The sequence below is a fragment of the Chroicocephalus ridibundus genome, chromosome 4 (genome assembly GCF_963924245.1).
Source record: "Chroicocephalus ridibundus chromosome 4, bChrRid1.1, whole genome shotgun sequence".
In the NCBI taxonomy this organism is placed as follows: Eukaryota; Metazoa; Chordata; class Aves; order Charadriiformes; family Laridae; genus Chroicocephalus; species Chroicocephalus ridibundus.
Window position 1 is genome coordinate 7,224,405 of NC_086287.1, and position 25,588 is coordinate 7,249,992.

A 25,588-nucleotide genomic window follows, 5' to 3' on the forward strand; every position below is an offset into this window, starting at 1 on the left:
TCTTGAACTGCAACGCCAGAGAAGTCCAGCTGAGGTTTTGCCAATGCTGAGAAGAGCAGAAAGATTGCTGTATATATCAAGCAGGCTACATTCTTCCTTGTGCATTTTGGTATTCAGCATTGCACTCCATCTTTTTCACAAGGGTATGACTTTGTTGACTCATTCAACTTCCAGAAGAAAACCTTTCCCAACCTACTGAGATCCCTCCCCTCCTTTTTATGTCCCACTCACCCCAGCTGTCCACCTAAATTTTTCTTTTATAGGACCTCTTACTTCAGATCCTAATTAGCAACTTCCAATTGACTGATTGACTCTTATAGAGCTTGATGACCTGTTGAACAGAACAGTTAGCAGTTATAGAAATGAACCCCTGTGCTTCCTTCCGGCCCCTGCAATTTGTTTACAAACAAAGCAAACACTAGAGCATAACTTTAACCTTAAACAGACTATATAAAACATCAGCCTATCCCCCTTGTTCATTATAAACATGATTGGCTTGTAAGGTTTCAGAGATCAAGTCAACTATTTGGGAAATTAGCACGATGCTAAACACATGTAGATGCTATTCTTAATTTGCAAACCTGGTTATGAGCTGTAAACACAGAAACTGATTTTTAGCTGAAAAAAACAACCAACATTGCAATGAAATTCTCCTGCTAAATAGTCTACAAAGAGATATGTTTTCAGCTTATGCAGTGTTTAAGGCTGCCATTCGTATTACCAGTAATTGTGCTTGCAGCGGATGGTACAACGTAGGCAGGTCCTTTATTTGCGGCACTCCGTGAATAGCAGAGTGCAGAGAGAGCAGCCCTTCCTGCGGCTGTGAGCCTGGGACACGCGAGCTGCCCGTGAGTATCAATATCCCGGACAAATCAAAACCAGCTAACTTGTTACGACTGCAATGGGTGCTACTGCATATTCAACAGTTTCAGTTACCAGAACATAACATCCGACTTTCTGTGTATATTTCCTAGTGTATACAGCTATATAGACATGTATATATTTTCTACTCTCTAAACGCAGTGCATTCCCAAAACCTACTCTAAAAGAATGTAAATCATATAGTATCAGGCACTCAGAAACTATCTCCTGTGAGAAGTTTCTCTGGGAAGACTGGAGAAGGTGCCCTTGCGCTCATACATAGTAAAAGCAATCATTGTGTTTTTCTACAGAACCTCCGTCCCTTTCATGGTGGACTCTTCTGGAGCTGTTGAATGCAAAAAACTTTTTCCTTCAATTTTCACACTGCACAAAATACAAGTCGTGCACAAAAAACATTAATTTCCTCATGGATATTTCCAGTACGCATCCACCACAAGATCGGAGACTGACATTTTGAAGGCATTCAGACACATAGATCACCGAGAAACCAAGAGAAGCTGGACTCAAGCATCCAGGAGTTCTAGGGCATGCAGTGCTACTGTCCCTGAGAAACCAGCAGAGCCCAGACACACCATATCCCACAGGTGCCACCTGCCTGCTGGTGCTGCAGTTAGTGGTCAGGGCAGCAGGACTGGGGCCAGGGGGACCAGGCACAAAGGCTTTGAGCATGGCTTGCTAGAGATGCCTCCCTTCTTTCTGCGCGCCAGGCTCCATGCTAACCATCCTCCACCCCTACGCCTTGCCTGAAGTCATTCTAGCAAGTGCTCGCACCATCCTAGCTGTTGCGATAGACTTCAGCAACAGAGCGGAGGCTCGTGAACCCTTTTTTCCTACAGTGTGCATGTTCCCTCCCTGTGAGAATATCCTCTGAGTATCTGAGTTTCCAGGTGCAGAAGCTGGACTTAACTTCCACAGACAAAGGCTTTTTATTGAGCTTAAAACAAACCGTATGCTCCAGTCGGTTCCGAGCCACCAGGCGCAATTGTTCGCCCACTACTTTTTAGTAAAGTCAAGTCCAACCGACTTGCACTAAACTGGAATTTCAGCTTGGTTGTCCCTCCAACGCTCTAAAGTCAAGCAGGCTTTTACCGAGCACTTACGGATGCTCCCAGGCCCCTGCCCAGCCTTCGTGTGTGGCACTGCTGGAGTCCGCAGCAACGCTCTCCAGGCAGGATTAGATAAGATGCAGGATTTTGCCTGCATGAGTCAACCACGTCACCCTGTTTTTTTGTTCATGACTTTAAGACCTTGTCTCTACTTGAAACATATACCCATAAAACAATGTACAAGAGATGGAGCTTAGACCAGCGCGAAAAATAAAGTTACAATAGGAAAACCTTTTCTCTTACAAATTCAACCACGTTTACAAGCATAGCTACAGCATCCTAAGAATTGTACCCCATGACCAGCATAATTCAGCAAATATTTCAGTGTTGATCAGGTCAATTGTGAGCCCAAGCTGTGAAGCCCAGAGAGACACCTGTACAATTATTTGTCTCATTTACATTAACAAAGGCTTGCATGCTGTAAGAGAGCATCTTACTGAGCTTGCAAGGTCATTACTGAGTTGACTGGTATGTTACGAGCCAATTGAAAAACTAATCCCTATTCCTTTCCATTCTGCCCTAACATTACACAATTAGGACTGAACATTGAACGTTTTCCAAGTCCCACTTCCAAATCACAGTTACCAGCCTCTTCTGACTTCCTGGAGACCCATAAAAGTTTACACCCAGAACCCAGTACTTCATTTTTATCTGATTGTATACTTCAAAATTAGAGATTGTGTGACTGTTCGGGCCACCCATAGAGAAAGGAAGAAGCACAGATGCTCCAATGAGTACCTACAGAAGTTCATACTCCACAGCTACTTATTATCTTATTTGATACTTACTACAATGGCATCTTGAAGCTTCAAAAAGGGCCTGGTAAAATTGTACAAATGACAAACTGAGTCACAGGAGCCAGAGGCGCATAGGAAGCCTGCAGCTAATCCGAGAGCCCAACACCACCCCTGGAGTCTGGATGTCAAGGCTGCTGGGCAATATTGTTTTCTAATGCAACCAGCATTTTCCCGTTGTCTTCTCTTTGCAGGTATATTGCCTCAGTGCGGCCCACACAGCGAACAAGACACACTGCCCATGGTGTTGCGCATTTAGACAAACATTTTCCTGGGTTTTGCTTTGCATCCCTTGTGCTCCCTTGCAGTGGCTGCGTCGAAAATACGAGCATTCAGATGGTTGAATTGGAAATCTCTAATATCCCACTTCTTGTGGCTCTGTTTTTAATTCAGAGGTGATGTGCAGAGCTCTAAGTCTTGAATATATTGCTTTTGTTATCTATTTTTCTTTCCTCTAAGACAGATTTGAGGAATTTGCTGTTGTTTTATTCCAGGTTATTCTGACCAAACTCATTATATCATAGTAAATGTTTGAACATCTGAGATGGACTTTTTTCTTTTTTTTTTTTTTTAAGATTTTTTTTTTATTTGCCACCAGGAGGTGCAAATGATCTTCTCACCAGCACCACTTTGGCCTTCATTATAATCACCGGCTATATTCCGAGGCAGAAATGGCTTTCTTTATTCTTTTACTAGTATTTTTTTTCCTTATTGTTGTCCCTTCATCCTTTCTACTTGCTGGCCACGAGGGCTTTCAAAGCCCTTACCAAATGCGATGCTTTCTCTGGGATTCAGCTCTGTGTTGGTGTTGCTGCCGGCAGAAATATTTGGTAGTGCTTACACATTGGAAAACTGCCTGTAAAACACCACGGCATTACTACAGCTGAATTCCGTGGGTGTTTTGTTATCGGCCTGCGAACAGCTTACAGCTTGGCCAAGTCTGGACGAGAGCTGACTCCAAGCCACACAGTGAAAGCCAAGGACCCACCGAATGCCTGAGATCCACTTCTTCAAGGAGTGAGCAGCCAGGGCTGGTCACAGCCCTGGAATTAGAAGCGGGAGGAAGGGAAAAGAGAGCCCCCATCCTTCCCACCCCGTGCAGAGGTGAAAACATTACGGATGGGTGGGGTTTCTGTCCCATGCGTGTTCAAACCCAAATGTAAATTTAGCCCTCGTGAGAACTGGCATCTGAACTGAACACAAGTCTAAGAGGAGGCATTTCTTCCATGCGGGAGCAGCCAAGTCTGTAAGATATAATCACAGGGTGATGGCAGGCTCTCAAGATTAAGTGGTCTCACTGGACTTTTAGTGAAGATAGCAGCATTTTTATCAGATATAGCTAGTTTCCACACTTCTGACTGCAGAATCTGATCGCAGCAGCAGCTCAGGTCTGAATCTGGGAGGCTCCCTAGCACTAACAGGTTCCCCAACAACTTTCTCTCTGCCCTTTACACACACAAACACTCTATCAATGGGCAGCACAATGATGTGACAGTATGGCTCTAAGCGTGCAAGACGGCACTATTGAAACAGCCATTTCCAATACTGCCAGGAAATACAGTATCTGCAGTACCAACCTGTGCCCCATCCCATCTGAGCAGCCTCACCCCTAACCTCCTCTGCCCCTTCTCCCCATGAAAAGCGGGCAGGGTTACTGGATAGCCTCTCTGCTTTAGGAGTAAAGTAGCAGTCAGAAACAGAGCACACTTCTCTCCATGACCCAGAGAGCACTGTGCCTTGCAGAGGTGCTGTGCTTATGCTCTCTACGAAAGAGGGGGGCCCAGGAGAAGGTCCAAGGTCAAATCCTGGCCTCTTCATGAGACCAGATCAGCTGCAGAGTGCTCTATTGGACAACCCCCTTCTCATTTGCAGACCTCACAACTCTGTTTTCAAGTGCTTATTAGTGCAATGATCATAGAATGGTTTGGGTTGGAAGGGACCTTAAAGAACGTCTGGTTCCAACCCCCCTGCCCTGGGCAGGGACACCTCCCACTAGACCAGGTGGCTCAAAGCCCCGTCCAGCCTGGCCTTGAACACCTCCAGGCATATCTTGCTATATTGACGTATCTTGTTCTATCGCGATACCTTCTTTTTTTTATCAGCATGACGAAAGATACGCCCAACAATAAGACACACGCTAATGCCTTCAACATATAACTGCAAACACATGTAAGGGTTTTACTGATTTCCACTGGATCAACCTTTAACATTTATTTTAAGCTTGGACTCTTTTAGAGCCAAGTGTGAGCATTCTTGCAATAAAACTGCTGTGAAGCTTGTATAAGTTTCAATCATATTTGGAAAATTCACAAAAAGTGAGGATGTGGTGGAGGAAAAAGAAGATTAGAAAGGTCAGAAGTTTATATGTATTTCTATAGAAAACACATTCAGGATTAGCTTGCATTGAAAAGACTGCAGGTTTTTTTGTTTGTTGTTGGAGTTTTTTACTTTTTTTTTTCAATTATTATTATGAAAGTTGTGTGCACATTTTCTCTGCAGTTTAGAAACTGGCCAAACAAGGCAACATTTAAAATTTCTCTTTCTTTGCCTCTCTCAAAAGTACCAAGCTGAAAAATCCAGGGAAGTTCTAGGTCTAGTCCCACATCTAACTGTGCAGAAGACTTGACTTGGGTTAAAATTACACTATTAAAGGTAGATTTCTACAGCAATTCAGCAGTCTACTAATGTCTATGCACCTGCCAGCCCAGTCTCCACAAGCAGCAACGTAGGCAGCCTTGTAGTCAGCAACCTGGTCTTCATTTTTGAACATGGCATATGGTCCGTGTCAAAACATCACAGTGTGCTGACAATCAGCGAGAAGGTACGGATTCAAAGGAAATTCAGAAAACTCTAAGGAGAAAATGAGCTTGGTGTATCTAAACAAGCATACCTCAGATACTTTCAGCTAGCTCTATACTTGCTGTCCAATGGATCTAAAAACTGTCAGCCACTGATGACTCCCATCTTAGTCGCATCTACCACGTGTGCTCGTCCCCTTCCTTCTAACTCAAGAGTAACCTCCTGACACGCTGAGTGACTTCTTTTGCGGAGAGCAAGAAATACCAAGGTGACCAAGGAAGGGAGGAGGAGGTTCACGCAGCTGCCTTTCAGCGAAGGCTACAGCGGGCCCTAACGTGGGGAGAGGAAGAACAGCCAGTGGTACTGATGGAAGAGAAGAGGGAGGTGAAGTCAAGGTGAGGTGGAAGATGAAGGCTCATAGTTTGGTATTCAGGAGGAGAAAGAAGAAGAGGGAATGAAGAGAGAGAGAAGAAGGGAGACGAAAATAGAACAAACATCCCCCAGGTCCTTTGGACTGTGGCAGATGTAAAAACTGCGGAGAGAGTGAGCAAAGGAGAAAAGAAGGACCGAGGAGCTCCAAGGGCATACGGTGTGCGCAGGCCGGAGGCACCCCAGCGCAGGGAATGCTGAGGGTTTATCTGCTTCACACACGCCAGTTGCCAAGGCCAAGGCCAAGGCCAAACTAGAAAGTTGCAAACTGACAAAAAGCTTAATTCCCTCCTCATTAACAGGCAAAAGCACTGTCACCAAAGCAGGCCTCTCATTATCTCCACATTTACTTTAACGGTAAATCTTGAGTTATCAAAAAGGGAGTATGACTGTGTCATCAAGTATAAAGAAATCTAAATTCACATATTTGCACCTTCCAGAAAATTACAAGTCCAAAATTGCAGGGTAGTTTTTTTTTTCTAAATGTGACCTCTAATTGAAAAAAAGATTATTTTGTAGTGCTAAAATTATTTTCTAGTGCTGCGATTATTGTCTAGTGCTCAGCTGGAAAGGAATGTAAATAGGATTTGAAGTTGATTAGAAGGGCATGTTGCAGTTGCAGTTCTGGTTCCTTTTTATCCAGGTTTTCCAGCCATACCATGAATCAGGAACATCAAGAGCTGCTTTTGTTACCCAGTGAGCTATACTGTGAGATTGCTGAAGTCAAGGCGATTTTTCTCATTGACTCCAAAGATAAATCACATAAGCACATTGGGGTATTTAATTACTATACATAAGTTGCAGAACACAGGAACGCTGCGAGCATCATTAAGTGGTGCACAAATCATTTAAATGGATGTCCCTTTTCTCCTTCCTTTTGCTTGTCTAAAGGGCAATTTGGAAGTTCGTTGCACAGAAGCAATACAGGAAGGTGACCAGGACACGCACCACTGGCCGACCCGTTACTAGAGCAGACATAGTAATGGAAGCGCTACAGCTAAAACTTCAGTGACAAATTTACACCTGGCCAGACTTCTGTCTGAGAAAGTATGGAGAGAATAATGTCTAGCAAGAGTTTTGATGGTCAGCGAGGATAAATACAGCACAAACGTATATTACTTTTTATTGGAAGAATCATAGAATCGCTGAGGTTGGAAGGGACCTTTAAGATCATCAAGTCCAACCATTAACCTACCCTGACAAAAACCACTTCTAAACCATGTCCCTAAGTGCCCCATCTACCCTTTTTTTAAACACCTCCAGGGATGGTGAATCCACCACCTCCCTGCGCAGCCTGTTCCAATGTTTAATAACCCTTTCAGTGAAAAAATGTTTCCTAATATCTAATCTAAACCTCCCCCGATGTAACTTGAACCTCTTCCCTCTTGTCCTGTCACTTGTCACCAGGGAGAAGAGGTCAGCCCCCATCTCTCTACAGCCTCCTTTCAGGTAGTTGTAGGGGGTGATAAGGTCTCCCCTCAGCCTCCTCTTCTCCAGGCTGAACAACCCCAGCTCCCTCAGTCGTTCCTCATAAGGAATGAAGCAATGTCAAGATTCATCCATCCAACTCTGGGGTAGACCTGCTCATTTACCCAACTGCGTGTTGGGACTGTTTTTAGCACCTCAGAAACATGAACTCATAAAAAAAGCCAAGACTAATCCTCATCTCAACACAGAAGATACGAAACTGCAAAGTGCCTGTGTGGCCATTTTCACTGGCACTCTAACCCTAAGGCAGACCCTTGCCTGCAGCTGAGCTGAGGAAGCACACCTACCCCCAAGGCCATAGGCAACCCTGGCAGCATTTAAAATAATGGTATACTTGCAAGAAAAGCTCTTTTCCAGACCAGAAACAAAATAAAACCTTGTAAACTCAGTATCCGTGTATTCTGGGAGAAGACAGCAGCAACTTGACAGAAGGTATAACTTAAACCACTTGTAACGGTACAGATAAAGCTAGAAAAGACTTAGAAAAATATTCTGCTGGAAAAAATATCCAAATGTTTAAAGAAGTTGGTGACCACAATGATGGGTGCAGTTTAAAAACCAGAATAGAATACAATAGAGTGCATTTGGCTCTTTTCATAACAAACAGCATGTTTCTAATCACAAGCATCACAGTCAAGCTAAACATTTCAAACCGCACCACCAAAGACAATAAAACTGTATATGCTGATGTGTCCTACCCAGCAGACTGTGTTATTGCTTTATGCCCACCTCATCCGTTGTCACGCCAACTTTCTTATTTGTTAACAGCTTGTTTGCAACTTTTATTTTAAGCACCGTGTTTTTAAAAATCACTCAGCAACTCACATTTAGATAACTGCTCAGATTTCCTAAAGGATTTTGTTCCCATTAGAGAACTCGGTGAAACAGCCAGTTATTCTGGAGAGTTTAACGCCACACAACTGCCTCTGAAATACCGTTTGGGGAAAGTCAATTTGAAAACTCTGTACCTAACCAGCTTTCTTAAAGAAGAGGCAGTTGAGCAATTTCGTGGTATTCCCATCTTTCTTTTCTTCAATATAGAGCTGGAGAGGAGCATGATGAATGCCAATGGCTGGCTCTACAGGCCTGTCTGTTTTTCTCATTAAGAAAAATGAGTAGAGGAGCGGCTGTTAATCTCAGGAGAAGACGAAATATAAAGTCGCTGCTGTCCGATAGGCTGGCGGTCTGTCTGCCTGCGAAAGCTACTAATTCATACAACATTTATGTGTGGCAATATTAACAATTTTTGCTTTTAGTATGCAGTTATAAATACTGCCGTGTGTGGAGTGAACGCGCAGGAAATTCTGATGGACAGCTGGCAAAGCCTCGTCTCGTTGGGTCTCATTAGTGGGAGACGTAAAAACAGCAATAAGTGAAAATGAGTCAGATTGAAAGCGTATTAGGGCCTGCCACATTTTCAGTGTTCAATTCCATGATTTTCCACTAAAGCCAGGGAGGAGACTCCGCAGATGAGGCCTCCGGAGGTCAGTCAGAAACGATTCCTGGCTCTTCCCCAAGCTCCCTGTGCGATCTTGTCTCAGCGAGTTTATTCTTCCCTGCCTCAGCCCTCTGTCTGGCTGGAAAACGCGCCCTAGGTCTCTCTTGGCAAAACAGAAGTACTGCACTTAGGTAGGATTAATCGGCTGCACAAATTCAAAATAGGGAGCGATTAGCCAGGGATAGACATGTTATTTTTCATAACAGGTCTTGGAGGTCGTAATGGATCACCAGCTGAGCACGAATCAACCATGTAATCCGTTATGAAAAAAGCAAACACCTCGCCGGGACGCAAAGAGGAGCATAGCCTAGGGGTCACGCAGGAGACCGTGCTGGTCTCCACCGGCTGGTAGTGCCCCAGCTGAAGAGCGGCGTCCCGTTTTGGGTGCGCGTCAGGGAAGAGAAACCCCTAGGAAGACTTCTGAGAAAGACAAGAGAGGGAGACCAGAGGCCAAGAGTGGCCAAGACACAAGAAGAGCCCGAATTAATTGCTGTCATCTAGCCAAAAAGGAAAAGGAGACTGAGGAAGGGAGGACTAAAATAAGAGTGTTCAATGCTGCTGCAAGACGGAACAAATAATCTCTTTTCCAATATCTGCGGTGGCTAGGAAAAGAAATAAAGAGCCTTAAACTGCAATAAGAGAAATTTGCGTTAAACATGATGGAAAAAAGTTCTCTAACAGGAAGGGTAGTAAAGCACCCGAATAAATTGCCCTGGGAAGCTGTGGAGTGTCCATCCGCGGAGGCCTTCAAGAATGACTTAGGCAAACATCTTTCAGGATTAACACGGGAATAGTTAATCTTGCCTTGGGGCAGCACGATAAATTCTGATCTCTTGCAATCCATTCAGCCTGTGGTTCTGTGATAATATCTGCGCAGTTGCCGTGTGTTTGCACAGCACCTTGCCCGTCAGAGCCCTCTTCTTTCGTCCTGAAAGACAAACAGTAATTAGTAACTATAACTAGTTTTATAACCATTGCATTTCAACACACATGGGTTTATGCCACATACGTCTTATCCAAACTATAACTTAAATTTCAAAAAAAGAGATGTGTTCACTAATTTCTCCACTGAACTAGACCATCTATTAGGAGCAACTCTTTATTTTTCAATGCCACATTTACAAAATCGATTTACACAGCTTTCACCCACAGTGGGAAGTGAGATCACTACTGCTTTGAGGATAAGGACCTCTTCATTTTCATACGCTCTCCTGTGCTGTAAAAAAGAAAAACAAAAATATAAACCATGTATCTATTCTGCTTCTTAAAAACCAAAAAGAAAAAGCACGACACAAAATTTCATCCTTTAATATCTTTTTGCCTTAACCTCAATTAATGTGAAAATGATAGGACTGTAACTCTCAATTAATGTGACTGTTGTCTCATGTGAGATTTATCATAAAAAAAAATGAAAAGAAAACCAATTCATTCCATACATACATACATATATATACATATATATATATATATTTCAGCTACTATTTAGACCCATCTTATACATGCAGATGACACCATCATCACAATTGGTCACTTCACAAGTTACTGCCGAAAGCTGTCTTCTCTGTTCAGGGCTGTTAATGCTGTATTTGCTTTCTTTCCAGCCTAACGTATGTGCATGTAGAGGCAAACCCCCTAACTGGGGCAAAAATGATTCAATAAAACTGAAGAGTAGTCACGTCGCTAAGGGGAAAATTTAATGGCCATGTTACTTTCCCCTCACAGATATTACTGGTAGTTTCAATTTAGTTCGGCACTTCATTATTAAATTGACACCAAAGCCCCACTGGGCAATAACAAAATTTAACCAGTGTTTCATTTGTTGTAGTCTCAGATACACCATTATGCCTGGCAGCAAAGGATGTGATTCACTTCAATTCTCGTCTTTTAGGATGCTGTACTGCATGTCCATGTATGCCTGATGAATTAAAAACATCAGAGCCCACCTCGGCTTCAGTGTGAATCTGACTTCGGGGAATTGAATCCCGTCAGATTTCAAAATTGACACACCACACACATTTTCTACACAATGCAATCAGACACAGTGATCCACCGCCACTGGATGAAGAACAATAAGCAACTAACGTGCCAGCTACAAAATTGTTTCCCAGATATTAAGTTGGTTTACATGTATTTAGCTACATTCCTACATCATGTAGAAAATGTTACAAATTCTCCCATTTTTTTCATCAGTATTGACATATTTGGTATTTTAAGGTTTGACTCCTATATACATCATTAGTTCAGCTTTCATTAAGAAAAAAAATTCTGTTTTTTCCTATCCTAAAGGATGCAAAGCAGTCCCTATAAAGCAGCATCTCACAGTAAGTGCAGTAGCAACCTGAGACATTATAAGGGAAAGGTTTGTCCAACAAGTCAATAAGGATTCATTGACAGATAGTATTGAGAAGCCCAAAGTATTTAAGGCTTTTTTATACACTAAAATTCAGAAGGTAAATCACAATGAAACAGCAATTTTAGGTAGCACTAAGAGGCAAGAACATGGAAAGAACAGGCTAGAAAGCACTTAGGTAAGTTAAGTAGTTTCAGCTCAGACTAAGATACACAAAAACCTGAGGGAGGCTGGCAAAATCCCAGAGCCCCCTGGCAATTGCTTATCTTTGGAAATCTATGGAGGATTAATAACATACCAGAAAACTGCAGAAGAGTGAAAATGGTGATTATTCTTACAAAGGAGCAAAAAAACACAGCAGCTGGGAATCTGTGGGCCTGACAGCATACTTCATTTATCAAAACAAACCGGCACATATAATTAAACAATCTATTTGTAAGCACTGAAAAGAAAAGAGCTCCGTGAGGGGCAGTCGGCGTGAAGCTATGCTCAGGACAAAAAATGTCAAACTGTTCTAGTTTCCATCTATGATATCGTATCAGGTCTTGCGGCTATGCAGAAGAGAATATATCACAAAGTTTTACTTTAGTAAAGCTTTTCATATTGTCTTACAACCGCACCAAACAACCATGTCCTAATTAAAATGTAATAGGCCAGGTAAAAATCTGGTAGGAAAAGAGATTACTTATCAATGTTTGGTGTGAAAGGATCCTGCCAGGGATTGCCATGGGATTTTTACTATGACTATATGACAAGGAGCAGGTAGGTAATAGTCAGGGGAGTGGAAGAATGAGGGTGTTAATTGATGAATGGCATGAAGATAAGGAGGGGCAACCAAGAAGCTGGAGGGCAGACTGCAAAGAAGAGGATGCTGTTCCATAAGGACAAGTGCAAGGTGCCACGAGTACACAGCGATAAACAGCCTCACGAATGCCAAGCAGGGAACTATGGGCTGGACAAAGGGATGCAGTAACGTGGTCGGCCTGAGTCAGCAGGTCATCTCCTGGAAGAAGTGAATGTCACACGGGGTTGTACAGCCAGCATCCTCTCTGTTGGGCTCAGGTGGGAAGTGTCACTTCCAGCTCAATGCCTAATTCTGGGGCGCTGCATTTCAGGAAAGAAGAGGAGCTATCAGAACTGGATGAAAGTTGGATGAAAACCAGGATGTAACCTGGGCTGCTTAGGCTGTAGATGAGAGTGCGGCAGGTAGGCAGAACACTAAATAAAAGGATGTTGCAGAAAGGAAAGGAAATCTATTCTCAAGATGTGTGATGAATAAAAGTAATGGGGATTACATTTCATCACGAAGATGCAAGAATTAAGAAAATTAAGAAAACAAACTGTCATGTTTGGGGTAGCAGAAGTGAAGAATGCGTTGCCTGGAGAGACTACAGTGTGCTCGTCATTGCAGATGTGTAAGAATAAGCAGGAAAACATCTGTGAGGACCCTCATAAATATGCACTGTCTGACCTTGTGTTGGGGAAGAAATTAGAGGATCTGTCGAGGTCCCGTTTAGCCCCATGTTCCTGTGTCGTTCGACTTTTAAACACAAGAAATAAAGACAAGACCTCAAAACTTCCAGTTCTATAAATCTCAAGCTAGGGCTGATGTTATTCAGTTTTTTTAGACTCGGAGTTAGTCATCTTATATAGTGCATGTCTAAGTGCTACAAGTAAAGAAAAAGGATGAAACAAAACCACTAGGACATTTCTCTGCAGCACAGTGACGTTTTACTGTGACAAGTGGTAAGGCACCACAAAAAGCTTACAGAAGAATAAAAAACCTGCACATCAGCCTCCCAGATTCCTGGCGACTCTCCTAGCAGGTTGACCACCCTTTGAATATGCCCTACCTCGATTCTGCTACAGAACTATCTTCTGCAGAGAGAGATCTGGCTTGCCTTAACTCCATCGGCGTGTTTTGGTGGCTGGCTGTAAGCCAGAACCGGGCTTGCCAAGGGGCAACCTAAACCATTTCTGTGACTCGTGAGCTAAACCAGCTACCACTGGGAAGCAAGGGGAAGGTATTGGCAATCTCCGTCAGCCACCTTTTAGGACAAACACAGCTGGAAAAGGTGTTTGAAGGCATCTTTACGTCCAGATATGAATTATTCGCCAACAGGGGCATTACTGGATTCATGAGGTCTTCACACTGAGAACAGTGTCCTGGCCGGGAAGTGGGCCTCCACCCAGACCACAAGCAGAAGAAATGATTTCTAATGTTTTCAGTGAACTAACATGGGGAAAAAAGGAAAAAAAAAAAAAAAAAAAAGGAGAAAAGAAAAAGAAAGAAACCCAGCAACAAAACCAAGGGAAGGCAGGGAAGCAGTCCTGAAAGACAGGAGAAACAAGGAGAGAGCACGCCAGAGAAGGGCGACCCGAGGGAGGTAGGACAGCAAGGTAAGGCGAAGCGGAAAGTCAATGGAAAGACAAACAATGTGTTTTTACTAAAGCTGTTAATTCGCTCTTCACGTCTCCCCCTCAAGTCATCCATCACAACACAAACTAGACAGAGCTCAGGGCGCAGCTGCCTGCCTGCCACTGTAAATGAACCTTCTGTGGACGGAGCGCTGCTCTGGCAAGCTGGCGTCCTAAGAGGAAAAAACCTCAGCTGCAAAAATAAACAAATCAGGTACCACAACCCTCCTCCCTACATTTTTATTTTTTTTTTTTTACCCCAAAGAATGTGTGCCACTAAGTTTTAACCCCTTCTGGCTTGTTAACTAAGATCAGGTTTTTTTGGTTTTTTGTTTTTGGGGTTTTTTTGCTTAAAACACACACAACCAGTGTCATCCTGAAGCACTTAAATGGCAAGTGTGTTTCACCGAGTGGTACCAAGCTTTATGGAGCACCAAATCTGGGCTCATGTAAAATTTTTCCTCCCTATCAGAAAGGGCATGAGGCGAGCTCCAGCTCCCACTATCAGATCTGCTGAACAAATATCCGTGGACCTAAGGTGCTTTCGGTCTCAGACAAAAAACATGGTTTTCAGTCTCTCTTGCACTCTTCTTGGGACACTTTGCAGTTGTGGCTTCCTATCTTTTGCTGCAACCCTCGCTTTAGTGATAAAGCGATCAGCGAGTTTTCTGTGGTGTGTGGGGCACTGGGAGACAGGGAAAAAAAGTTTGATGTAACCTCTGCGACTGAACATCCCTTTTGTCCCTGCCCGTAATCATGGTATTTTGGAGCCGGTGTTCAGATGATCCTGTCCAGCCTCGCATTTCTAATATTTAACGGGTGAGAAGTCACCATTTCTTCGTTCCAAGGCAGAGAATATATTTTTTTTCTTTCATCTGACATTATTTTTACATACATAAAAAAAGAAAAAAGAAAAAAAAAAAGAAAAGGAGGAACGGGTCGCCTCACGCTGCCGTGTCAGGTTACGTGTTGTTTGGCGGTTCACAGGTTCAGGCGATCGGGCACTGGATGTGCCCGGGGTCTCACTTTTACGGCTGTGGCTAGGACGGAGGTGCTAAGGGACGTTCCATTGCAGCACATCTGGGCAGCCTGAAAAGGAAGCAGCATGACAGCTTCCCACACGTCTAACAGTGCAACAAAACAGCAGACAAACTCCACGGAAAACAGGGCAACGCCGCTCGTTAGGTGATGAAGCTTGAGGAGGTGCTCTCTAGAATCTTCATGAGCAAGATAGCAACCTGTGTTCCCAGGTAAAAGACTACAAGCAAGCAAAGACATTGTTCGGGTAGGCAACTACCATCCAGGATGAGGTGAACAAACTGTGGTTTATGACTTAAAAATCATATTCAAGCTAGATATTTTTTAATAAGAAATGGTGGATCATATCCAGCTCCTATTTTGTACAAACCGGGCACGTTGTGTAAAATTATTTTTTAATTTAAAATTATTTACACTTTAGGGATGTTTAGGCAACAGCCTGCATAAAATTTTAAAAATGCCGAATCAAAATGAATCGCAGACCTTTTGTGAGAACAGGCTCAATCGGTGCATAAACACCTATTCTAAATTTTGACAACAGCACAGTGAAAAGATATGGAAATTGAAACATATGATTTAAAGAAGAAACAAAACCACAGAGGAAGAGTAAAATAAGGTTTTGTTAGCTACGAGTATGGCTCAGAGTGCCCTGGGGATACTATTTTATGACACAAGTTAATCACATGGTCCCTAATGTGAACGCCATCATTAGCAGTACGGTGGGTACCATCGTAGATCGAGGCAGCGAGATGCAAATGTACCTTCTGAAGAAACATGTAGATCATAGAATCACAGAATGTGCTGGATTGGAAGAGACCTTTAAAGGTCACCTAGTCCAACCCCCCTGGAGTAAGCAGGGACATCTTCAACTAGATCAGAAATTGGCAAAACCAATACAGACTTCCTTCCCAGAGACAACATTTATGGTGTTTCTTCTTTAGAATCACAGAATCGCCTAGTTTGGAAGGGACCTTTCAGCTCATCTAGTCCAACCATCAACCCAACTCTGACAAAACCCACCACTAAACCACATCTCTAACCATTATGTCTGCCCATCTTTTAAATACCTCCAGGGATGGTGCCTCAACCGCTTCCCTGGGCAGCCTGTTCCAATGCTTGATAACCCTTTCTGTGTGAAAATTTTTCCTAATATCCAGTCTAAATCTCCCCTGGCGCAACTTGAGGCCGTTTCCTCTTGTCCTATCGCCTGTTACTTGGGAAAAGAGGCCAGGAAATGTTACAGAACAGGTAAATTGCAAGTTTTCTCAATTTGTATGAGGCCATACAGCTACCTATTTCAGAGGGTGCTGTAAAAGCCATTGCTTTATAGACTTACATAAGAAGTTTCAAAGTTGCAATTCTACGGAAAATACAACGGAAGAGAAGACCTGGTAAGGTCGAAACAGCTACACTTCTGGGAGCTGGATATTGTTAAAAGGATGAAATCCTGACTACCATCAAGTCAAGGTTAAAACAGATAGCACGGCATCTAATCCCACCTGTAATTAGCTTAGTTTCTTACCTCTGAGAATCCTGGAACCGGTTGTTAACAAAGAGCATACTGGATCCAACTTACCTTGCAAACTCCAGTAACTTTCCCGAGGCCAACCTTAGCATCAGGCCTTTCCATTCCTGTTACATCACACAGCTTGCTTTGGCCAGTCTCAGTTCCACGGGCTTAACCAGAAATAGGCTTTTCCTCCTGTGTTTTTGTTTGTTTTGCTTTTCCTGCAGGTGATTAGACCATCTTTGTAACTGCTTGCATTATGGATTAAAAAAATTACCTGCAGGCGGGCTGAACTAATGACATTCTGCTGAATGTTTGTTAAAGCAGTAATTGCTTTCGTTTCCCAAAACACACAGCGCACACATCATCAACTGTATAAAATTCTCTTAAAATAAGAAAGAAGTACAGTCATAAATCTTTACAGGCACGGAAAGCCTTGCTTAGTCTTTAGTTCAACTCCACATGGTGATTGTAGATGGTTCAACTCCACATGGTGATTGTAGATGCAAACAACTTGTTATTGCAGGGACTGGTATCACTGAATAATTGTAAGTACTTTAGATATCCTTTGCCAGTACTTTACAAATAGACGTAGCATTTGGGATGCTCAAGAAGCTGCATTTATACAAATGCTCCATTCATCTGATTAAATATCGACCTTAGGTAGGAACAAATATCAAGCCATGAACTTGCCACATTCAGGGAAAACACTTGCCATTTGCCTCAGTGAGATCTTACTGTGTTGTTCTTTCTAATACACAGATTGCAGAACTTCACGTGTGAACGTCTCCTTCTGCGTGTTGGTGTAAACTCTTCTGATTGATGAAACCTGCCCGTAGCGCTGTAGTGCCCGCGCTCCATCTCCCTCCCTGCATCTCAAATAGCCTCTTTTTTTCCCTGTAGCCTGATGCCCTCCCTGTCAGAGACGTTATCTGGCTTATAGAAGGATGCCAAATGCCTTGAGTGCATGTAGACCTATACTCCCACAAAATCCTACGCTGATTAGTGCAAATATGTCACGTTGTACAGCCTGTGCTAGATGCATTACAATGGCCAGGTACTAAACGGAGCCTGCTACGTTCCCCTTGTCTGGCTCTGCCCCTCATAAACCTGAATGATGTGGTTTTGTGTGTCTAGCTCCTTTGTTCAATCAGTGGCAATGTAATTGCCCATGCCTACGGTTGGTTTTGACAATATGAGAGGGTCATTGTGATACCATATTGTACCACGGCTGACTGAGCTTGCTCACATGGGAGATATCACATAGTAAGCAATGAAAAGCTCTTAAGAACAGCATGACTGAGGAGGAACTAGCTGAAAAGCCACGTGCATGTGGACGTATGACTTCTAATTAGGAAATTAGCCTATGCTTGGGAATCGCTTCTCATGTTTTGCAAATACAGCAAAAGCCTTGAGCCCATAGTAGCATACCACTGTCACCATCAAGTGAGAAACTAGGAGTGCAAAAATGACACACACCTACACCACGTGTTCCTAGGTCCTGGAAAGTTGAGGTGGAGTGTATCTTCCTCCTCCCATCTCCATAAGGAGAGGGAAACAATTGTTCACAGTATAGTCTTCTGGAGCTGGTATGTGTGCCCATAGAGGACACCAAGAGTCTTCCAAGCTCCAAAGCTGCCAGTTCTGGTTTAGGAACTTCTTCCTCAAAAAAAAAAAATAATCATTACTTCTTTTGATCTGTGTGCCCACCTTTCTTTCATTAGCTTGCCTGTTACTAAAACTCCAACATTACATAAACTATAATAGATTTACCTGGAAATAGATTTTGCAGATCATATAGATCACTGGAGCACCCGTGGGCCAACACAACTGGCAATGTAGAAATATCCCGCTTAGAAAATGGAGGGAGAGAGAACGAGACATAGTTACTGAGAGCCAAGATTCTCTACATATCTTTTAGCTAAAAAGTGCTTTAGACTCCTAAGAGTTTTGAACAGATAGAAACCCGCAAGCTGTTGGCTTACACAATGATATCCCCTCCAGAGAATCGCTCCCACGGTGATTATGCGCGTGTGTAATGTAGCAGGTACAAAGGTAGTTACAATTTAAGGAAGCGATGAGAAGTGACGAACACCGTGATATATAAGTTAAATGGCATATTCGGAAACCACTCAAACCAGTCATATTAATCAAACGCAACTCCACTGCCCGTTAGGAATACCGAGGTCTCAATCAAGTGATTTTAAGTGGTTTAGAAACTGATGTCGTAAATGCCTGAAACAACTGGGTTCACTGTAGAGTCCTCAAAACATGCTGTGGTTATAGTTCAGTAAATACCTGCAATTTGCATTACAAAACACCCAGTCTCAACTCAGGGTGAGCTGTAAAGGGAAAGGAGAGAGTTTTTGTCAACAGAGGAACTATCAAGCCTTCCTTTGTTTCAGGTGTCACTGTACTGTTTGGAGAGCCCTGGTATACAGACGTCACAAAGGAGTTCCACTACGCTTTTTGCCGCTGAAGGGTCTTTCTCTAGAGGAGGATTTATCCACCAGCCGGCGGAGAGGGCCGGGGTTTAAGCTCTGGACCCCACTTGCCGTTCCACACATGCTGGGGAGGAACCAACCCCAAACCCTGCTTGGGGTGCACCAGCTGCCCACCTCCTCTGGAGCTGCCATTCACAACATCCTTGATTGCAGCTGGCTTCCCAAGCGTCTTGAAAATTACTCAAAATTAAATTAAACTGTAAAGCTTGGATAAAACATTATGATTTGATTTGCCAAATTAGTCTTCCTAATGAGCCAATTAAGTTCCTTGCTAGCACGAATTCTTGAAGAGCCAAGAACTGCTGTTTCCCAAAATAGGCTTAGGAAAAATTGGAACCGATTTTGGTTTTTGGAAGTGAGCACGGCAGACGAGGCATTACCATCATTATTCTAAATGTGCAGTCTGTACATAGGCAGCCAACCAAGGCATTTTCTCCCAGATGAAATACCAACGTTCGGTTTGGAATCAATTTCACAACGTGCTTGTGAATGTGGACCATACATGGATGCCAACGTATATCATGAATTCATCTCTGTGTGCTATTAGACGAGCAGAGTATAAATTTACATAAAAGGTGTCTACATCTGGTACTGTTCATGGGCTCTTTCCCCCTTTCCCATTCAAAATAAAAATAGCAACATAGAAAAAAGTTGGGAAGCTTTCAAGAATTGCTGTGAATTACATGAGAAGGAAAGTTTCAGTAAGTCTGGAGATTTGCCATGGACATTTGCACACCGATTCCAGCGGATTTGTGCTGGTGGCAAAGCAATTTGTCAACACATTGCGCGCAGCAGTTGAGAGCCTGCTTTGTTTTTAGGAACAGACCCGTGGCCCCTTTTAGACCCGACGAGGACAAAACCTCCCAGGGACAGCTTGGAGATGCCCTCTGAGGGGTGTGAAGAGCCCTCGGCTGCCCAAAATGCCTCGTAAGAGAGGAACTGCTTTAGGACACAGGGAGTGGAGATCTGGAGGGAGTTTGCTGAAGTCATCTGTCCCTCTCCCAGCGGAGGGCAACGCTTGCCTAACAGCTGTCTCGGTACAACTGCAAGGAGCACAAGACTGACCACAGCGAACTCCCTGAAGAGAAAGACCACCGTAAGAAGGAAACTTTTAATATCGGTTTCATGATAGCTTGCAAAAATTGTCCTCTGTCTGGGAGACCGTAAAGGGACATAATTCCCAACAAGACAAAAATAAACAGTCACTCTCCCTGGTGTATATTCACGGGCATGGATACCTGGAGAGTATTAACTGTGGTTTAGCCAAACTATTTATCTGGACTTTCTATTAAAAAAAGGAGGAGTTTTCCCTGCCTCTAAATAAAACTTATTGCTTCTGCCTGTATTTCCTTCAAATTACCAGCATTTTTCTGAAGCCCACTGATGTGACAACAGCATTCCAGATCTGGACTCAGCAGTGACCAAAAAAAAAAAAAAAAAGTCTCTCCATCCAATATTAAAACAAACCAAATGTGTACGTTATTTCCCCAGAACGCTATCTTCTTCTATTTAGTTCTAAAATTCTCATTTCTCCTACAACTTTTAGTTCGTGAGGTCACGCAGCTTAAATAATTTGACTAAATTTCCAACTAATGTTTCCTGATGTCATAAATGTTTACCTTGAATGCAAACGCTCCTTCCCCCATCCCCCGCACACTGGTGCAGCCGTCCAGTGGGGCTTGTTAGAATTCCCTCAGCGCTTTTTCACTTTGAGAAATTTCATGGATTGCCTGGCAGTGAAGTACTCAAAAATTTAAAATAAAATCCGGAAATTTCGGGTTCCAATACTTCTTAATGGAAATAAGGCTACTGTAAAATTTATTTTTAAGCTTGTGGTTTATACTAACAAATATGATACTGCAAAAACAAAACGCGAGGTACATCCTATTATACCCTTATTTTCCTCAGCTTAGTTATTCCTGATTTACACCATGCTGTGTGGCCAATATCAAAATTTGCCCCGACAAGCCTTAAGCTCCTTCGAACTTTCTCTTTCGCAAAATCAGCTGGAAAAAGATACTTCCTTAAAAACGTCTTGAAGCACTACAGCACTTAGCGGTGCCTTGGCACAAAGCCAAACAGCAACCTTTTCTCCTATTTCTGTATTTCTCGTACACCTAAGAGCGAGGTTACTTTTCCTAACCAGCAATTTTAGAGGCGCCCATCCCCGGGGAGGTCTCTAGGAGCAGCACTCGAGCTCCGCCGGCGCGCGGGGCTTGGGGGAGTCCGTTCCAGCAGCTGAGTCTTGTAGGAATCCCAGGTTAGCAGAATCCATCCATTTATCCAGTTTGCCGTTAGCAGAAAAAGAAAAGGGGGGGGAAGAAAAAAAAAAAGGAAAGTAAAAGCCAAGAAATATGACTATCAATATAATAGAAGGAAAAAAATATCCTTTGCATAATAATATATGCAACCTCTATTCCTTTATTCGTTCTGCTGAATGGCAGTAGGTACTTACTAGCGACAGCACGGCTTTGCAGAAACCGGAATTTGACCTGTGTGGTCATAAAAAATGGCCTATCATCACCATTTTTATTTGTATGCAGGGACAGATTTTAGCTAAAATATACTGGCGTACCCTCATTGACTTCAAGGACCTATGCGTGCACTGAGGATGTGACCAAACGTTTATTTGTTTTTCAGACCACAGAAGTAGTACTGCACAGTCTACCAATGTATTTTAGTAAAGCCGACCAATGCAGACTCCCTTTGCTTTAATGCACATATTTTCATGTTTCCCACAGATCTGCTACTTTTTCAGGCTCTCGCTAAACCAAAAAATGCATCTGACTTCCAAACATCTCCTGCCTTAGTCGAGTCTGTTCCCATTACTTCATTTTTTCTCTTGCACATACATCAACTAACGTTAAACAATGAAGACAACCAAAGCGGAGAGTTTTGCTCACAGGTTATTAAATGACCATTAATCTTTTCCTTTCGTTTTGAAGTTCTCCAAATAGCCACGGAGTTGGCTGAAGTCTGGACACGACACAGTTAGGAATACAGATGTGAAAGCTGGAAGGGAGATCGTGGCTGGAGTGGTAACCAAGATGGTGTAGCAAATGAGCAGACATGTTTGCATAATATCATGGCAGCCTCCTGAAAGGCAAAACCATCTAACTTGCCAGAGCAAACAGATGGTTACACAGCATGTGAGAATGTATTTCTTTTGCACAAATTCAGCTGAAGGAATATAAAATAATGAGCTCATAGTTAAAGAACAGATGATGAATGAAAGGTAAACAATGAACAGGAAAACGTGATTAGTCATTTATCGTTTATTTCACTGGGCCTGATATTTTCGTTATCTAAATCAATGACAAAATTACCCTTAACTGCAGGCGAAAGTCTTGAATCCCTTGTGTGTGTCTGCTTATGATGTGGGCAGCTTCGAGCTGCACCTGCCAACATCTGCTTTCAAGCGCTTGAGCAGTTCTCACAGAATTAGCTCAGTTTGTCGGAAACAAAACTATGGGTTTGAAGAAAGAGCCCATGCAAAGACAAGGCGGTGCCATTTTAAATGTCAAAATATGGCTTAATGATATTTTAAATGTTAAAAACAAAATTTTAAGGCCACCTACGATATTTGATACCCCGTTCCTATGTTTCTCTTCATTTGTTTATGTGACACTGCTGCAAGCTGCCGAACAGGAATAGCTGCATTTTAATGGTGAATGAACATTCATTAAGCCCATGAACATGGATTGGGGAATTTAGGCCGAGAGGGAGAAAGGAGAGGGCATATGTTAAGGAGAGAAAGAGCGAGAGGGCTTAAAAAACGTCAAGTGAGGATGAATTCTTGGCTCCACTGAAGATTATGGGAGTTTAATCAATTATTTCAGCAGGATCAGTATGGTAATGGTAGCTAAAGTGCACTTGGATCTTGTGCAACAAATTTCAGATAAATGTCAGGTATCATTAGTCCACACACAGTTAATGAACAGTATGTTCTTCAAATTGCCTTTGTGCTTGAAACTCATTATCAAATTGCTTAGATTATCAAATTATAAACTCTGTTCCCATAAAAAAAGTAGGTAAATCATCTCCTTAATAAGCTCTTGAACGATTCACTAGCTATTGCACACTGAGTGGAAAGCTGACTGGAAATAATGAACTTTGTGATAAAAACGAATAAACTATTTTGCTCCTTCCTTCATTAGAAGTTTAGACGACCCTTTCAGAAACAAACTGCCGTGATTGAGTGGTTATCTCTTCAAATGGTTACCGTAAGATCAATGAAATAAAAAAGAAAATTATTAATTCTTTTATATATGTCTGTGTGGTTCAAGAATGGAAGAGAAAGTAATACAGAGGATATGAAGATACGGAGCAAGAGTGGGGTTAGATAGATATAGAGACCACGAAGCCCCTTTTAACTACAAAATACAAAACTTCTCTATATTCCTTACAGGAAGTTATTCTATATGGGGAATGGCCACAGAAGGTCTGGATATAATACTAAGTTCAATGAAGCATAGCTGCTGATCGTATAGAAAATGTCTTAACACCTTTCCCTTTCAACTGCATAACACTTATGGACAATATATTGTCTCTTTAAACAGCCTCCTTACAATGTTCCACCCAAAAACCTGTCCACAAAGACAGCCTTCGGAAGCTATAAATCTGATCTCATGGGTAACGAAGATATAGTCTTTTAACTTTTAAAATAAAGGAGGAATAATTAAAACACTGAGATTTTTCCCTGCAATGACGTTTACCACATGAAATACTGGGAAATGTTAAAATCTTTTCTTCGGACTGTTTTCCACTGAGCTTTCTCAGCATCTCACGAAGTCCGCCTGCGTCCCGTTTCTGTGCTTTGTGCCAAACTTCTCCATGGACTGCGCTTTCCAATCCCTGTGACAGGATTTCTGTGATGCAAACTGTGTGTTGTGTGGCCATAATCCAGCACGGAAGAGGTGGCTCTGCCAGTGAACCCAGGCCCTGCAGCGGGAGTGAAATAAAGCACTGGGAAGGTATCATAACAACCCAGATCAACACAGTCTAATAAGAAGCAGATCTTAAAGGAAAAGGATTGGCTTAGGTTTGCAAAGTGATGTTTTTAAAGCTAACCTGACAAAAAAGTGAGTGCTTTCTTCTCAGCTACGATTTCTTTTCCAGTAGGAAATCCAGAACTTCGGCAAAATAGTTTTAAAAGCACTTTGTTTCGCTTCCCACAAGACGACCGAGCAACACCTCCCAGCTCGCACAAAAGGGCGACGTTTTTCCCGCTTGAACGTTCAGCTTGAGGGCTCCTCCAAGCGCAGAACGGGTCTGACCCCAAGCTGCTGCTGGAGTGGATGAGCCGAGCTACGGCAGCGTTCAGAGAGCAGAGGAGGAGGGCAGGACGTGGTGCGGTTATTCAGTAGGTGGCACTTTTCCCTATGAGGTTCCAGTCTGGCAAGAAGCCGCGGTCAGTCGGACCCCAGACAACAGATATATTGTCCAAAGGTTCAGAAATGGAAAAATGTTTGGGGGTTGTTCTTTTTTTTTTTCTTTTTTTTTTTTCCCCCCCGATGCTTTTCACTTGCAGAACATAAACATATGGTAGATTTCAGCTGGACTAAAATAGAGAGGCGAGGAGTCCATCTGCGCGGAGCTGCCCGCGGGACTGACCCTGCCGCTATGGATTTGCTGCGGTGGAAGAACACAGCCTTGTGCCTCGCCGCCGCAGCAGCCTGGAAAATATTGTAGTGAAGCCTCTTGCTTGGTGCTTTGACCAAATTCAAATCCGGTCAACGTCACTCTGCCATCCTAAAGTATCTTCAGGGTTTAATTTGGCTCATCTGTTCTTCTCTGTGTGCTTTGTGCACACTTCTTCTGTCAGCTGCTATTTCTGAGAGAGTGGCTGCTTTCCAGGAACGGAGAAATTGATTTCTGTATGCAATTAAAAGAGAGAGAAAGAGGGAGAGAGAAAAAAAAAATAAAATTAAACTGAGTTCACAGCTCATCTGACCCTGTTTTTAGAATCTCAGAGAGGACACGGTATGAAACTGTGGCTTCCTGAAAAGGGTCAATCAGGAATTAGACAATACAATAGTTACCTTGCTTTAAGAGCAACTTCTCCAAAGGGTTAACGACGGACCCAGAAAAAGACGAACAAAACAAAACAAAAAAACATGTGGAAGGCATCAAGCCTAAATTTTCAACATGAGCAACACTAATAGACCTTTTCTATAGCCAGGCACAACCCCTGTAATTCTACAAATTAGACTGAGCCCCTGGGAAGTATGTGCCTGCAGCTGCTACGCAGATGTGCGGACAGAAAATGAAGCAGATTCTTCCAAATAACACTGGATGGTTCTGAGGCTAATAAAATTACCACTGATCCCGTGTTAACTGACAACTTGCCTTATAAAAAAGTCGTATATTTCATCTTCTAGCAAAACACTACCAGAACTGAAAAGTATCCTCCCATGGACGGGCAACAAATTTAGTTTTTCTCACTTCAGAGTGATTCCCCGCTTGTAAATATTAAGTTATTGTTAAATGTCTCTCTTCGGGAATAAGGAAAGTTGTCCTTGGTGCGTGTTTGGGAGTAAGAGCTCTTCCTCAGGAAGCTGGTTAGTACTTTTCAAGACAAACGCACATACTCTCCTGCAAGTATTTATCCAACATTTAAACACAAACTTAGTTTCTGCTTGTGAAAGGTGAAGGAATGGCCCCAGACAAACCTGCATGGTTGGCTGGTTGTCAAAATCAGCTAAGAACCAAGTTGCACACGCTGCCTTCCTGCTTTGCTCTCATGCGACTACGTTCTTATCTGCTTTTCCTACAG